Genomic DNA, 14,041 nt, shown 5'->3' on the forward strand with positions numbered 1-14,041 from the left:
TCATCAGACCCTGTGGGGTTATGAAGTGTTTTCCCACAGTTCTATACGAAAGGATGGACAGGGAATCGACATTTACTGAACACTTCTGCACCAGCCATTGTCCTAGGTGCTTTTTTGATATTCCTTCATTGAATCTTCATAACCGCATGAAGTAGATATTAATCCCATTTTACAGATGAGGAAACTAAGACTCCCCCTGCGCAAAGCCTGAACTGGAACTCTCAAAGTATTTCCTTTATAACAGCCCATCATACATTTTCTCTTTTTTCTCACAAATAATTACCTTGCCTTATAGGAGACAGACTATCATATTCCCAAATTGAGAAGTATAGTTGAAGTAATCATCTGAAATCAATGAGATCTAAAATGTTCACAGTGGCTCCTTAGGCAGTCATCTTCTCCAACACATACCCCTCAAAGGAAAAGCTAAACACATTGTACTTACTTTGTAACATCAAAGATCACTGCTATAGAGATAATCCTAGAAAAAAAATTTTGTCTGTTAGTTTCTAGTCTAAATTGTCAGGACAATTACTTTGCCGTCCTCTTTTTCTTCCACAGTGAGGATCAGGGTGTGGCAGAGAGCAAAGGTCTGAAGGTAATGGGGACAGCCAGAAGGTTCACCCACTCTATCTTCTTAGGCTTGGTTGTAAGAGTGAGTTTAAAAAGAGAGGGCTGGTCTGGGAATACACTGTTCTGCCCTCCTCTGGAGCTACCGGGGAAGACAGGATGGAAATGTCTACTTTCCTGATGTTCAAAATTGCTAATCATATTCACGTCTGAGAGTTTTGAATGACAATTTATATCTTCAGGCTTAACCAAAATTAAATAGCTTCTTTATTATATTCAGACCACTTCAGAACCTTCTATTGGTACAATATTCAGAACAAAACCACTATCACACCTTTCAACATATTTCCTCTCTTGCTGCTTAGGCCAACATTGAAATAGTGGGTTTCCTGAGTGGCTGGGTAAGAAATAACCTAATTGTTTTTCTTACCTTATTACCTTTTTATTTTTCCACAGTATGATTCCTATAAGAAAGGGAAGGTGGAAATAGCAAACCTATATGAAACAAAATGTTAAAGATAATATCATGCTAAACATAAACGCAATTCAAAATAAGAAATAGGGAAACACTTGAGTTAAAATGTTAACACATAATTTGATGGTGATTTTCTATTCCCTAGAGTTCTCCAATTCTGGTTACATTTAATTCAATAAGATGCTGTTGCAGTTTGGGATCTATAGGAAGCAGAACCTGAGACAGAGTTTAGCATGCAGGATGTGTATTGGGGAGTGCCCTTGGGACAAACCCCTGAGGGAGGGAGATGGAGGAACAGGGCGAGGCAGAGGGAAAAGTTAGCAGGGAAATCCCCCTACCCCAACAGCCTCACCCAATCCCACCGGGAGCCCTGGAGCTGAAATCGCCTGTCAGTTGTCCCATAGTGAGCCACAATGGCTGGGCCCCACCTCAATGGGGTGACTTCCTGCAAGCAGCTCTCTGCAGCCAAAGGAGCTAACAGCCAGAGCTGTCTGCCAACGGCACACCAACAGCTGGAGCACAAGACCTTCCCTGAAGGATCTGATCAGTGCATCTCTGTATCCACAACAAATGCATCCATATGATGTATCTCATACAAACCTAGAACATTTTACATAGTAATTGAAGCTGATTTTAGTAAATCGTTTTTTACACGTTTTGGCTTTTCTGACAACTTTCCATAAATCTACAAATCCAACACTACTTTCTATTTATGTATCCCTACCTTCTTTATTTGTATCTTTTCTTGTGGCTTATACACTAAATATCCTTCTTCCTCTTTCCTTCACTCATTCTTCTTTTCTCCCCTCCTTCCTTCTGGAAACTTTCAGAAATCCCTTATAACTGCTATTTTTTTCCTTACTGCAACTTTTCCTTTCTTCAGACTCTTCCTATGGAAGATAACCCATGACTAAACCCATAATTAAGCAATTCCAGGGGCTGTTTTCATCATGGAAAAAAAATTAGTTGTGTATGCATTGATAGTACTAGTTATAAGTGGAGTGGTTTTCATCTTTGCTATAGTATAGATACTATACTGTGATTTGAAGCACATCAAGGACCCAAGTGCTAAAAAAGATCTTCCCCATGCAGTTGCCATGGCAGGATCTTCATATACCTAGTCCCATCTTTAAAGTGACACCACTGGACTAAAGCAGTAATGACCAGAAAGTTCTATTAAAACAGCAGTTCTCAAAATGTGATCCATAGACCCCTGGGGATTCCCCAAGACCTTTTGGATGCCCACAAGGTCAAATCAATTTTTATAATAATACAAAAGCAAGACTTGGTTTTTTTTACTCTATTAACTTTGCACTGATGTTGAAAAAGCAGTAGTGCGTAAAACCGCTGGCACCTTAGCACTTACTGAGACAGGACGCAAAACTGTACTATTGAAAAAAACAAAGCAGTACTTGTAGTCATTGAATTCTTCATTGCGTGCACAGTAAAAAGAAAAAGAAACATAAAAGAAAAGAAAAAGAGTCAGTCTCACTTAAGAATACCATTGACAAAGCAGCAAAAATTGTGGTTATTAAATCTCAACCCTTGAGTATATGTCTTTTTTTAACAGATTTATTGAGATATAATTAGAATATTTTAAACTGAACATATTTAAAGTATACATTCTGATGAGTTTTAACATACAGTTACACCCATAAAACCATTACCACAATCAAGAGAATGAACATATCCATCTTTTACTCATGGGTTATTTAAATTGTATTAGTTTCCAAATAGTTGAGGATTTCCCTGATATTTTTTTGTTATTGATTTCAAATTTAATTCCATCATGGTCAGGGAACAGAGCTGGTATGGATGAATCCTTTAAAATTTTTTGCAAATTGTTTTATAACCAGGAATTTGATCCATCTTGGTGAATATTCCTTCTGCTCTGAAAAGAACGTGTATTCTGCTGTTGTTAGGTAGAGCGTTCTATAAATGTCAATTAGGTCAAGGTAGTTGATAATGTTCCTGCAATCTTCCATATAATAGCTGATTTTCTGGCTACTTGTTCTATTGATTACTAAGAGAGTGGTGTTGAAATCTCTGTGTGGATTTTCCTACTTCTTTCAGTCCTATTAATTTTAATATCATGTATTTCTAAGCTTTCTTATTATTTTTTTTTTGTGTGAGGAAGATCAGCCCTGAGCTAAAATCCATGCCAATCCTCCTCTTTTTTTTCCCACAGAGGAAGACCAGCCCTGGGCTAACATCCATGCCCATCTTCCTCCACTTTTATATGGGGCACCGCCACAGCATGGCCTGACAAGCGGTGCGTCGGTGTGCACCCAGAATCTGAACCCGGGGCCACCAGCAGCGGAGCACACGCACTTAACTGCTACACCACAGGGCAGGCCCCTAAGCTTTCTTATTAAGTGCATAAATGTTTAGGATTGCCATGTCCTTTTCACAAATTGACCCCTTTATCATTATGAAATGACCTTCTTTATACTTAGTAATATTCTTTGCTCTGAAATCTACTTTTTTCCTAATATTAATATAGCCACTCCAACTTTCTTTTGATTAGTGTTAGCATGGTATAGCTTTTTCCATCCTTTTTACTTTTAAACTATTTTCTTCTTTATATATGAAGTGGGTTTCTTGTAGGCAACATATAGTTAGGTCTTGCTTTTTTATCCAAGTGGACAATCTCTGGCTTTTAAATGGGGTGTTTTGATTATTTATATTTAATGTGATTATTGATATGGTCAAATCTAAATGTACCACTCTGCTATTTGTTTTTTATTTGTTCCATCTGTTCTTTGTTCATTTTTACCACTTTTTCTGATTTATCTTGGATTAATTAATTATTATTATTTCATTTATCATCTTTGCTAGCTTGTCAACTATAGCTGTTTTGTTTTTAGTGGTTGTTTCAGGATTTATAGTATACATCTTTAATGTATCACTGTCTACCATCAAGAATTATTATATTACTTAATGTACAGTACAAGAACCTCACAATACTATACTTCTTTGCCCCTCGTAGTCTTTCTGCTATTGTTGTCAGATATTTTAATTCTAAATATGTTATTAACCCCACAACATATTGTTATTATCTTTGCATTAAGCAATTATCTTTCAAAGAGATTGTTAAAATAAGATTTTTTAAAGTCCTTTTCATTTACCCACATATTTACCATTTCTGATACTCTTTCTTCCTTTGTGTAGATACATATGTCCATCTGGTATCATTTTCCTTCTGCCTAAAGGATGTCTTTTAACATTTCTTGTAGTACAGGTATGGTGGCAATTTCTGTATGCTGAAAAAAATTTATTTTGCCTTCATTTTTGAAAGATATTTTCTCTGAGTATAGAATTCTGTTGATAGATTTTTTTCTTTCAGTACTTTAAAGATGTTTCTCCAATGTTTTCTTGCTTGCTTCGTTTCTGATGAATTTGGCTATCATCCTAATCTTTGTTCCTCTGCATGTAACGTGTGTCAGTTTGTCTTAAGGTTTTTCTCTTTATCATGGTTTTTAAGCAATTTGATTATGATATGCCTTGGTGGAATTTTCCTTATGTTCTTGTGCTGGGGGTTCATAGAGTTTCTTGCATCAGTGGGTTTTAAGTTTTCATCTATTTGGAAAACTTTTAGCCACCATTTCTTCAAGTATTTTTATCCCCCCTCCTCCTTTGGGGACTCCAATTACACACATATTAAGTTGTGAAGTTTTCCCACAGTTCACCAGTGCTCTCTTTATTTTTCTGGTTTTCTTTGTCTATTTCATTTGCATATTTTCTATTTCTATGTCTTTGAGTTCACTAATCTTGTCTTTTGCAGTGCCTAATCTGTTGTTAATTCCATACAGTGTACTTTTCATCCAAGACATTGCTTTTTTCCTTCTCTAGATGTTTGATTTAGATTTTCTTTAAACTATCCTTGTCTCTCTTTAACATGCTCAACCTTTCCTCTACCTTCTTGAACACATGGAATATAGTTATGACAACTGTTTTAATATCCTTATCTGCTAATTTATCATCTGTGTCATTTCTGTGTCTGTTTCTAATGGTTGATTTTTCTCTTCACTGCGGGTTCTTTGCATGTCTGATAATTTTTTTATTAAATATGAGATGTTGTGAATTTTAGTTTTTTGGGTGCTGGGCATGTTTGCATTCCTTTAAATATCTTTGTTCTGAGACACAGTTGAGTTGAAAACAGTTTGAGCCTTTGGAGGTTTGCTTTTAAGTTTTGTTAGGCTGGAGCACAGCAGCCTGTAATCCAGGTATAATTTGACCTTCTACTGAATCAATTCTCTCTGGGTATTCTACTTTTTGCCCCTTGTATTTTGAGGTTTTTCCACTCTTACTGGTGGAAACATAAAATATTCCTGATCCTATGTGTGCTCTGGAGCTTGTTACGTCTGCTCCTTTTTGATAGTTCTCTCCACCACCTTGGATAGTTTCCTCACATGTACGTGCTGACCATACGCAGTTGAAGACTCCTGGACAAACCTTTACTGATCTCTGAGGTGCTCTCTCCATGAAGCTCCCTTTCTTTCCTCCCATACTCTGTCCTGTAAATTCTAGCCACCTGACCTTCCCATGTTCTCAACTCTGTTTTTTCATCTCACAGAGACCACCTGGCTCTGTTTTGATTCCTCCTACCTGCAATACATCCTGGAAACTCTCTCAAGCTGAGAAAGTGTCTGGCTCATCTCGTTTGTTTCCCTTTCATCACTCTCCTGTAATGCCTGTTTTCCAATATTTGAACATCATTGTTTGATATATTTTTTCCAAAATGGGATGATAACTCTAGTCCCTGTTACTCCATCCTGACTGGAAGCAGAAGTGGAGAGTATGAATCTTTTTATATTCTGCATGACAATATGGGAGATACAAATAAAGTACTTCTGCTGCATACTGAAGGACAACTATGTCTCAGGGAAAAGCTCTTGTACAATTGTTTGAGATGCATGGTGAACTATCTGCTTTTTTCATAAAATTCTACTTTTACTTGAAAGAATAATTGACTAATAACCTATGTTTATGCAGACCTGGATATTTAGCAGACATTTGTTTGAAAATGAATAAAGTGTATCTATGCCTTCAAGGAAAATAATGACAGTATTTATTGCCAATGATAAAACTGGATCTTTCAAGTGAAAACTGGAATTTTAGAAAACTTGTTTCTGCTACCATAAGCTTGACAGTTTTGTGATATGTAACAACTTTTCTGACAAAGTCAGTTATTTTAACAGATGTGATTTTTTTTATAATACATAATGAAATGGTCAACATTTGGAATATCTGCATAACTCAGGGAACCAATATTTTCCAAATGCTCAATGCCCAATCACAGAGAAAAGATTCATTCAAAATATGAGAGACTAGGGGCCAGCCCAGTGGCGCAAGCAGGTAAGTGGGCACTCTCTGCTGCAGTGGCCCGTGGTTCACCGGTTCGGATCCCAGGCGCACACCGATGCACTGCTTGGCAAGCCATGCTGTGGCAGTGTCCCATATAAAGTGGAGGAAGATGGGCATGGATGTTAGCCCAGGGCCAGTCTTCCTCAGCAAAAAAAGAGGAGGATTGGCAGATATTAGCACAGGGCTGATCTCCTCACAAAAAAATAAATAAATAAAAATTTAAAAATGTTTTAAAAAAATATGAGAGATTTGGATTTTAATGTAATGGAGTAAAAAATTTTATTTATGTGGTTTCAGATTCCACATTGCAACTAACTTTTATGACATTACCATTTGTCACATTTTGATTTAGTAAGATTATCCATAATTATCTGAAGAAGCTATTAACATACTCCTTCTTTTTCCTACTACGTGTCAGTGTGAGGCTGAATTTTCTTCATATACTTCAACTGAAATAACATATCACAGCAGATTGAAAGCATAAGCAAATCTAGTTGTTTTCTAATAAGTCAGACACTAAAAAGATTTTTTTTTAAATGTTCACAAATGCTAATCTCCTCAAGAAATTCTTTTTGTTTTGGAAAATATAGCAATTTTTTTCATAAAAAAGTGTTACTTAGGGGCCGGCCCGGTGGCGCAAGCGGTTAAGTGCGCGCGCTCCGCTGCGGCGGCCCGGGGTTCGCTGGTTCGGATCCCGGGCGCGCACCGACGCACTGCTTGGTAGGCCATGCTGTGGCGGCGTCCCATATAAGGTGGAGGAGGATGGGCACTGATGTTAGCCCAGGGCCGTCTTCCTCAGCAAAAAAAAGAGGAGGATTGGCGGATGTTAGCTCAGGGCTGATCTCCTCACAAAAAAAAAAAAAAAAAAAAAAAAAAAAAAAAAAGTGTTACTTAACATGTAATGGATTTTTTATTTTTAAATAAATCCATAATTAAATATTTACAAAATGCCTGTTTTAATTTTCAATACAATAAATATTAATAGACATAATTCACATAAACAAAAGCTATTTGTGGTCATCAGTAATTGTTACTAACGTAAAGGAATCCTGAGACCAAAACATTTGAGAATGGCTGTGTTAAAGCTATTTTACCTGGGAGAGAGAATACATTATGCCAATGGTTTTAACTTTAACTACATGTTGGAATCATCTAGAAAGCTTTTTTTTTTTTTTTTTAGATAATGATGCCTGGGTACCACCCCTAGAGGTTCTGATGTGATTAGTCTGGTGTGTGGCCTGGACATCAGTTTTCTTTAAAACTCTCCAGGTGATTCTAGCAGGGCTGAGAACCACTGCATTAATCACACACCCTGAAAAATACATTAGCAAAAACCATACAATCAGATTAACGATAACATTAGTAATCATGTTGTTATTTTGTAAGGCCCTGAGGGTAATGGTAAAAAAAGATCAGTAAAGTAGGCCAGGCCTAGACAAACCACGAAGTAGGCAGCTTGGATTCAAAACCCCTGTCTTTCCCCTCACTTTTTGCCTCTGCACAAGCCTCACACTGAATCACCTTGCCCTTTGTTCCCTTAATAGCCACAGAGAATATAAAGAGGCCCACATCATATCCCTGCCCAAATCTGTCCACCACTACTTTCAATAACAGAATGACAAAATAAAATGTTTGCTTCTGCAGTAGAGTCAGACTTTTGCTGTTCCTAGAAATCTCGCAATCCAGATTTCCTGTAAATCTTCCCAACTCCTGTCACCAGATCAGAGGTCAAGTCAAGGTGGCAATAAAAATTAGGAAAAAATCTTCTTTCCTCTGGTTTTCTAGCCCTCTCCCTTCCCAGCCCTTTAGAATAACAGTTCACTCTCCTCTCAGAGGAGCGGAGGGGAGGAGAACATTCCCCATAAACCCCAATTCCTTTCACCAACCCTAATCTTGCCTCCAAACAAAATTCCTCTCACTCCTTTACTAATTTTCTACTGCTTTTTTTATCAGTTTTTTTCTGCAGGCTCTGAAAACCAAAAGCCTTTAATATCCAAAGAAATGAATCTTTAGTAAGGAATTTTAATCCTCTCAAGGAGATGAGGGTAGAGACAAATCAAGAGATGAAGAACCAAAGAGAAACTTCCTCTCTTTACAGCTCACAGGATGGACAATACCAAAACGGACTGTAATGCGAAGTTTCAATCAACTGAGTGTTATGGAGAGTATATACATATACAGTGGATGTATATATATTTATAGATATATACATTTTGACTTTTTACTCAAAAAAATGCTATGTTAAATTTTTTTTGCATCTTATAGGATCAAATAAGGCAACAAAGCACCAATTTCTGGAATATATTAATGATAATATGTGAAAGATGAAAAGCTGTTAGCTCAAGAACTAGTTTCCATTCAAAGTTACTAGCTAAATTTTTATGGTGTAAATTAAAAATATGATCAAGGGGCCAGCCTCGGTGGCTTAGTGGTTAAGTTCCACATGCTCCGCTTTGGTGGCCCAGGTTTGATTCCCAGGTGCAGACCTACACCACTCATCTGTTAGTGGCCATGCTGTGGTGGCAGCTCGTATACAAAAAGAGGAAGATTGGTAACAGATGTTAGCTCAGGGCAAATCTTCCTCAGCCAAAAAAAATAAAATAAAATGTGCTCAAGGATGCTAAGTATGTCAATAATATGTTTGTTTGGTTTTTTTTGGTGAGGAAGATTTGCCCTGAGCTAACATCCGTTGGCAATCTTTCTCTTTCTATTTTGCTTGAGGAAGATTAGCCCTGAGCTAACATCTGTGCCAATCCTCCTCTATTTTGTATGTGGGTCGCTGCCACAGCGTGGCTAATGAGTGCAGCAGGTCTGCACCTGGGATCCGAACCAGAGAACCCAGGCCACAGAAGCAGAGCACATGGAACTTTAACCACTTAGCCACGGGGCTGGCCCCTAAAAATACATTTTTTCAGACTCTAATTCTATAAATTAATATGATGAGAGCTATTATTATCCTCATTGTTAATGATAAGAAAATTGAAGCATAGAGAGGTTAAGTAACCTGCCTAGGGAGATGCAAAGCCACGTCAACTGCAGGCAGTGTACTTTTACTCCAACATACAAGTTTTTCCAGTTCTCAAAGGAGAAAATTTAAGTAGCTAGTTAAATCTAATTTTTAATATTCTGAGGTAAGCTTTTACTGAATGTAAAACCAAAAACTTTTGAAATTACTTTATTTGCAAGTTTTAAGCAGAATATTCATTTTGTATTGCTTTCTCTCCTTTAATCAGATGTTTAATACCATATCTATTAGAAGGGGAAAAGGTAACTTTTTTCCAAAAAATTTAAATGCTAAAATGTAAATTACTATAATCTAAAGTCAAGACTGAGGTGCTTGGTTGTCTTTTGTTTGGGGGTCATTTACGGATTTTCCAAGGTAGTATATACTATTTATCTATGTTTTAATGATAGGAACTTGTGAAGTTTTTTCTACTGATCAGGCTATACAGATTGTAATCAGACTTAACTGTAAAAGCACTCTTTCTCTCAATTCTGTAATCTTGAAGCAGCATTGTGATTGTTAATTAGGCCCTTTCTGACTTTTCATGTAAGAAAAATCGTTCCAAGAGCAGTTTTCAAATCATACCAAAAAAAAAAAAATGCTTGTTTTTAAGATTCAGGTTAGGCCCAGCAGTCTCAAATGAAAGAGGAAGAAAGGCTCTAAAATTTCTTTCCACAGGATTCAAAAATAGAACGTTAAGAAAGCGAACAAAAATGACACAAATTCACAAAAAATAGCAACAGTTGTTAAAAAAAACAAGTTAACTATGCCACGTACAGCTATTAATAATAATAATGGAAAGTTGCAACATAATACCATAACCTGAATTCTGCCTTAAACCACATATGTTTCTACATATATCTTTATTTTTGCTTAAATTTAGGTTTAAATTTAGGATGACTTTATGCTGTTTGTTTTATTTATACATCTGAAAACACTAGCAAAGTATTTCAAGGGTTTAAGTAACTCTAAGACAGTTCAGATTGTGGTCATAAAAATTCCTTTCAACCCCTATGGTTTATCTATACTCCATTGTTCAGACCATCATAAATTAGATGAACTAATCCACCTTCAATTTTAATATCTGAAAAAGCATTTCAACAGAGCTCATCATTAGCACCAGGCCAAGAGCATACCCAAATTTCCCTTTGAAAGAAGCTTAAATTAGTCAGCATACAATTTTAGTAAGACTAATCCCCTTCTGTCACTGGCCAAACCTTTATCTTCTGTGGCTGTCACTCAGTAAGTCACATACCTATTATGGGGAACACTAAAATTTGAATTTAGAGATTTGTAAGAAAGCAAAAGAGATTGAATAATTGCCTTTCCTAATATATTTGTTTAATCCTCCAAGAACATCCTTCTAATAGCCTAGGGTTAGATCCGTATTACAAATTAGGAAGAAGCAAAGTTGTAATTTTAGAAAGCGTGTTGGTAGGAAATTTCATAAGCAAAAGGAAGTGACCATAGAAGAACTGTGCATCCACATCCCACTCGAAGGCAAAACGGTCCCCTTCTTTCGATTCTACTCTTAGATTAGAGAAAATGAATACCAATCAGAAAACAAGCTAATGGTTCAGACAGGAACTACATGACATTCAGGACCGTGCCATATATAGGATATGGTAAAAATTATTATTCAAGATTTTTACACTGAAAATACGAGGGAAACATGGTATAGTAGCTAGTTAATAACCTGATTAAACACATCTCTGAGTGCAAGTATTTCATATGTTTATCTTTATTAAATTATGCAGGTTGTTGCATAATGCTATTATTTTATAGTACACACACACACTTTTAGCATATGCGTTACATTTGTAAAAAACCTTGATAATACAATCCTTACAAGAGCAGGGACCTGGTAGCATATGAAGTTCTCAATAAAATATTAAATGTCTGAAACCAAATACCTTATGATTATTCAAAGTAGTACCTACCAGAAACATGAAGAAATATTTGACTCATCATAGTATGTAATAGTACAGCCTAACCAGTAATGACAGGCAGACCATGATCCTCCCTTGACCCTGCTATCTTCTTTAATTATTGCCCTCTTTCCCTTTGCCTCCATTTTTTAATATAATTAACATCATTAGTTTCCAAATGCCAGTTCCATATTAATGCCTGTGCATGACTATGCTTATTCAGTTCATTGCAAAATTTTTCTTAACGAAAAATATGTTTTGTTAATAAGGTAATTGTATTTAATCAAAAGGCTGATCTTTACTCTTATATTCTTCCTTTATATTTGATGTTACATATTTCTTTGAATTAACGTAATAGTTGATATAGGTTACTGAGTTTATTTTTTATTGTCTTGCTCCGTTGTTTTGTTGTTTAATTGTGGTAAAATACATCTAACTTAAAATTTACCATCTTAACCATTTTTAAGAGTACAGTTCAGTGGCATTAAGTATATTCACATTCTTGTGCAACCATCACTACCATCTATCTCCAGAACTCTTTCATCTGGCAAAACTGAAACTCTACACCTATTAAACAATAACTCCCCATTCCCTCCTCCCTCTATCCCTTGGCAACCACCATTCTACTTCCTGTCTCTATATTGACTACTCTAGGTACCTCATGTAAGTGAAATCACACAGTATTTGTCTTTTTGTGACCGGCTTATTTCACTTAGCATGATGTCCTCAAGGTACATCCATATTGTAGCATGTGCTAGAATTTCCTTCCTTTTTAAGATTGAATAATACTCCATTGTACGCATACACCACATTTTGTTTATCCATTCATCCATTGATGGACATTTGGGTGGGTTATGCTACTATGAACATGGGTGTACAAATATCTCTTCGAGACTCTGCTTTCAATTCTTTTGGATATATATCCAGAAGAAAAATTGCTGGATCATACAGTAATTCTATTTTTAATTTTTTGTGGAATTGCTATATTTTTTTCCATAGCAGCTGCACCATTTTACATTCCCATCAACAGTGCCTAAGTTTTCAAATTTCTCCACATCCTCGTCAACGCTTATTTCCTGTTTTTTGACAGCAGCCCTCCTGATGGGTGTGAGGTAGTATCTCACTGTAGTCTTGATTTGCATTTCCCTAATGATTAGTGATTTTGAGGTCTTGCTTTATTTTAATGTCCTTAGTTGGTAAAACAAGAAGTTGGCGGGGGCCGGCCCCATGGCGTAGCAGTTAAGTGTGCACACTCCGCTGCTGGCGGCCCGGGTTCGGATCCCGGGTGCACAGCGAGGCACCGCTTGTCAGGCCATGCTGTGGCAGCGTCCCACATAAAGCAGAGGAAGATGGGCACGGATGTTAGCCCACGGCCAGTCTTCCTCAGCAAAAAGAGGAGGACTGGCATGGATGTTAGCTGAGGGCTGAACTTCCTCACCAAAAAAAAAGAAGTTGGCAACTTGGTTAGCCTCCAATTTTTTATAAATGTATTGGTCCTTGAAATGTGAAAGTCTGAGAACCACCAGGGTACTCTCCATGTCCTCTTCTCACCTTCCATTTACCTTCTCAATTCATTGCAGTTTGGCTTCGGCCTTCAATCTTCTCCTGACACCTCTCTCACCGGAGTCAACAAATTATTAACTTATTATTGCCAAATAGAATGGAACTTCTTCAGTCCTTACATGATTAGTGAAAAGCACAGAGGCTCTGGAGTCAAACGTAGAATGCTGCCTCCTTCAGCACAGCAGGACCTCAATAAATTTAATTCATGCCCCTGGTCTCCCCGCAGGGTAATTTCATCCCTTCTCATTGTTTCATTCTCCACCCTATGCAACAACTCCCAAATCTCAGTGGAGCACTAAGACGGTGCAAGGCATTCTGCACTGGATATAGGGATGAATTAGACGTGGCCCCTGCTCTCAAGGAGCTTACAGTTTAGTGAGAGAGATAGTTGTGTGATAAAGTGTCACAGGTACTGTGGAAAGAGCATGTCTGGAGCACAAAGAAGGCAATGATTATTCCCATCTGGCCCTGAAGTGGACAGGAAAGGCCTCATAGATGAGAGCTTGGCTGAATGAGTCTTGAAACTGCTTACCAGGTGGAAAAGGGGGAGATGGGTATAGTATGAGCAAAAGCTCAGTGGGGAGAGGCCGGCCAGGTGGTGTAGTGGTTAAGTTAGCATGCTCCACTTTGGCGGCCTGGGGTTCGCAGGTTCAGATCCTGGGTACAGACCTACACACCACTTATCAAGCCATGCTTTGGCAGGTGTCCCACGTACGAAGTAGAAGGAGTTGGGCACCGATGTTAGCCCAGGGCCAATCTTCCTTAGCAAAAAGAGGAGGATTGGCAACGGATGTTAGCTCAGGGCTAATCTTCCTCATCAAAAAAAAAAAAAAAAGCACAGTGGGAAACTGCCAGCAGTCCACCACTGCTTGAGATGTTAGATATGTGAGGAACAGGGGGTAGCAGTAACAGAAAGCAAGAGGGGGCACAGTATACATTATGCTAAAAATCTTGCACAATGAAAGCATTGGTTAGCTATTGAAGGATTTAGGTTCAGAGAATCATAGGACCAATTCTGCATATTAGAACTATCATTGTGGTGGCAGAGTGGAAAGTGGATTAAAGAAGAGAAGATTCAAGGTAGGGAAATCTCTTAGACTGTCATTTCAGTAGATTAGCTGAGAGCTAATGAAG

The 14,041-nt window shown here is 37.5% G+C and overlaps 1 protein-coding gene across 2 annotated transcripts in view; it reads right to left on the reverse strand.

Annotated features, from left to right (window-relative positions):
• Nucleotides 1–14,041, reverse strand: part of QPCT (glutaminyl-peptide cyclotransferase) — a 47,777-nt gene that overhangs the window by 28,070 nt on the left and 5,666 nt on the right. For both annotated transcript variants that reach the window (XM_058551420.1, XM_058551419.1), the window contains one exon: nucleotides 446–481. The gene's annotated coding sequence lies outside the window, so the exon portion shown is untranslated. The remainder of the gene's footprint in view (nucleotides 1–445; nucleotides 482–14,041) is intronic.

Source organism: Diceros bicornis, chromosome 12 (assembly GCF_020826845.1).
Source record: "Diceros bicornis minor isolate mBicDic1 chromosome 12, mDicBic1.mat.cur, whole genome shotgun sequence".
NCBI classification, from domain to species: domain Eukaryota; kingdom Metazoa; phylum Chordata; class Mammalia; order Perissodactyla; family Rhinocerotidae; genus Diceros; species Diceros bicornis.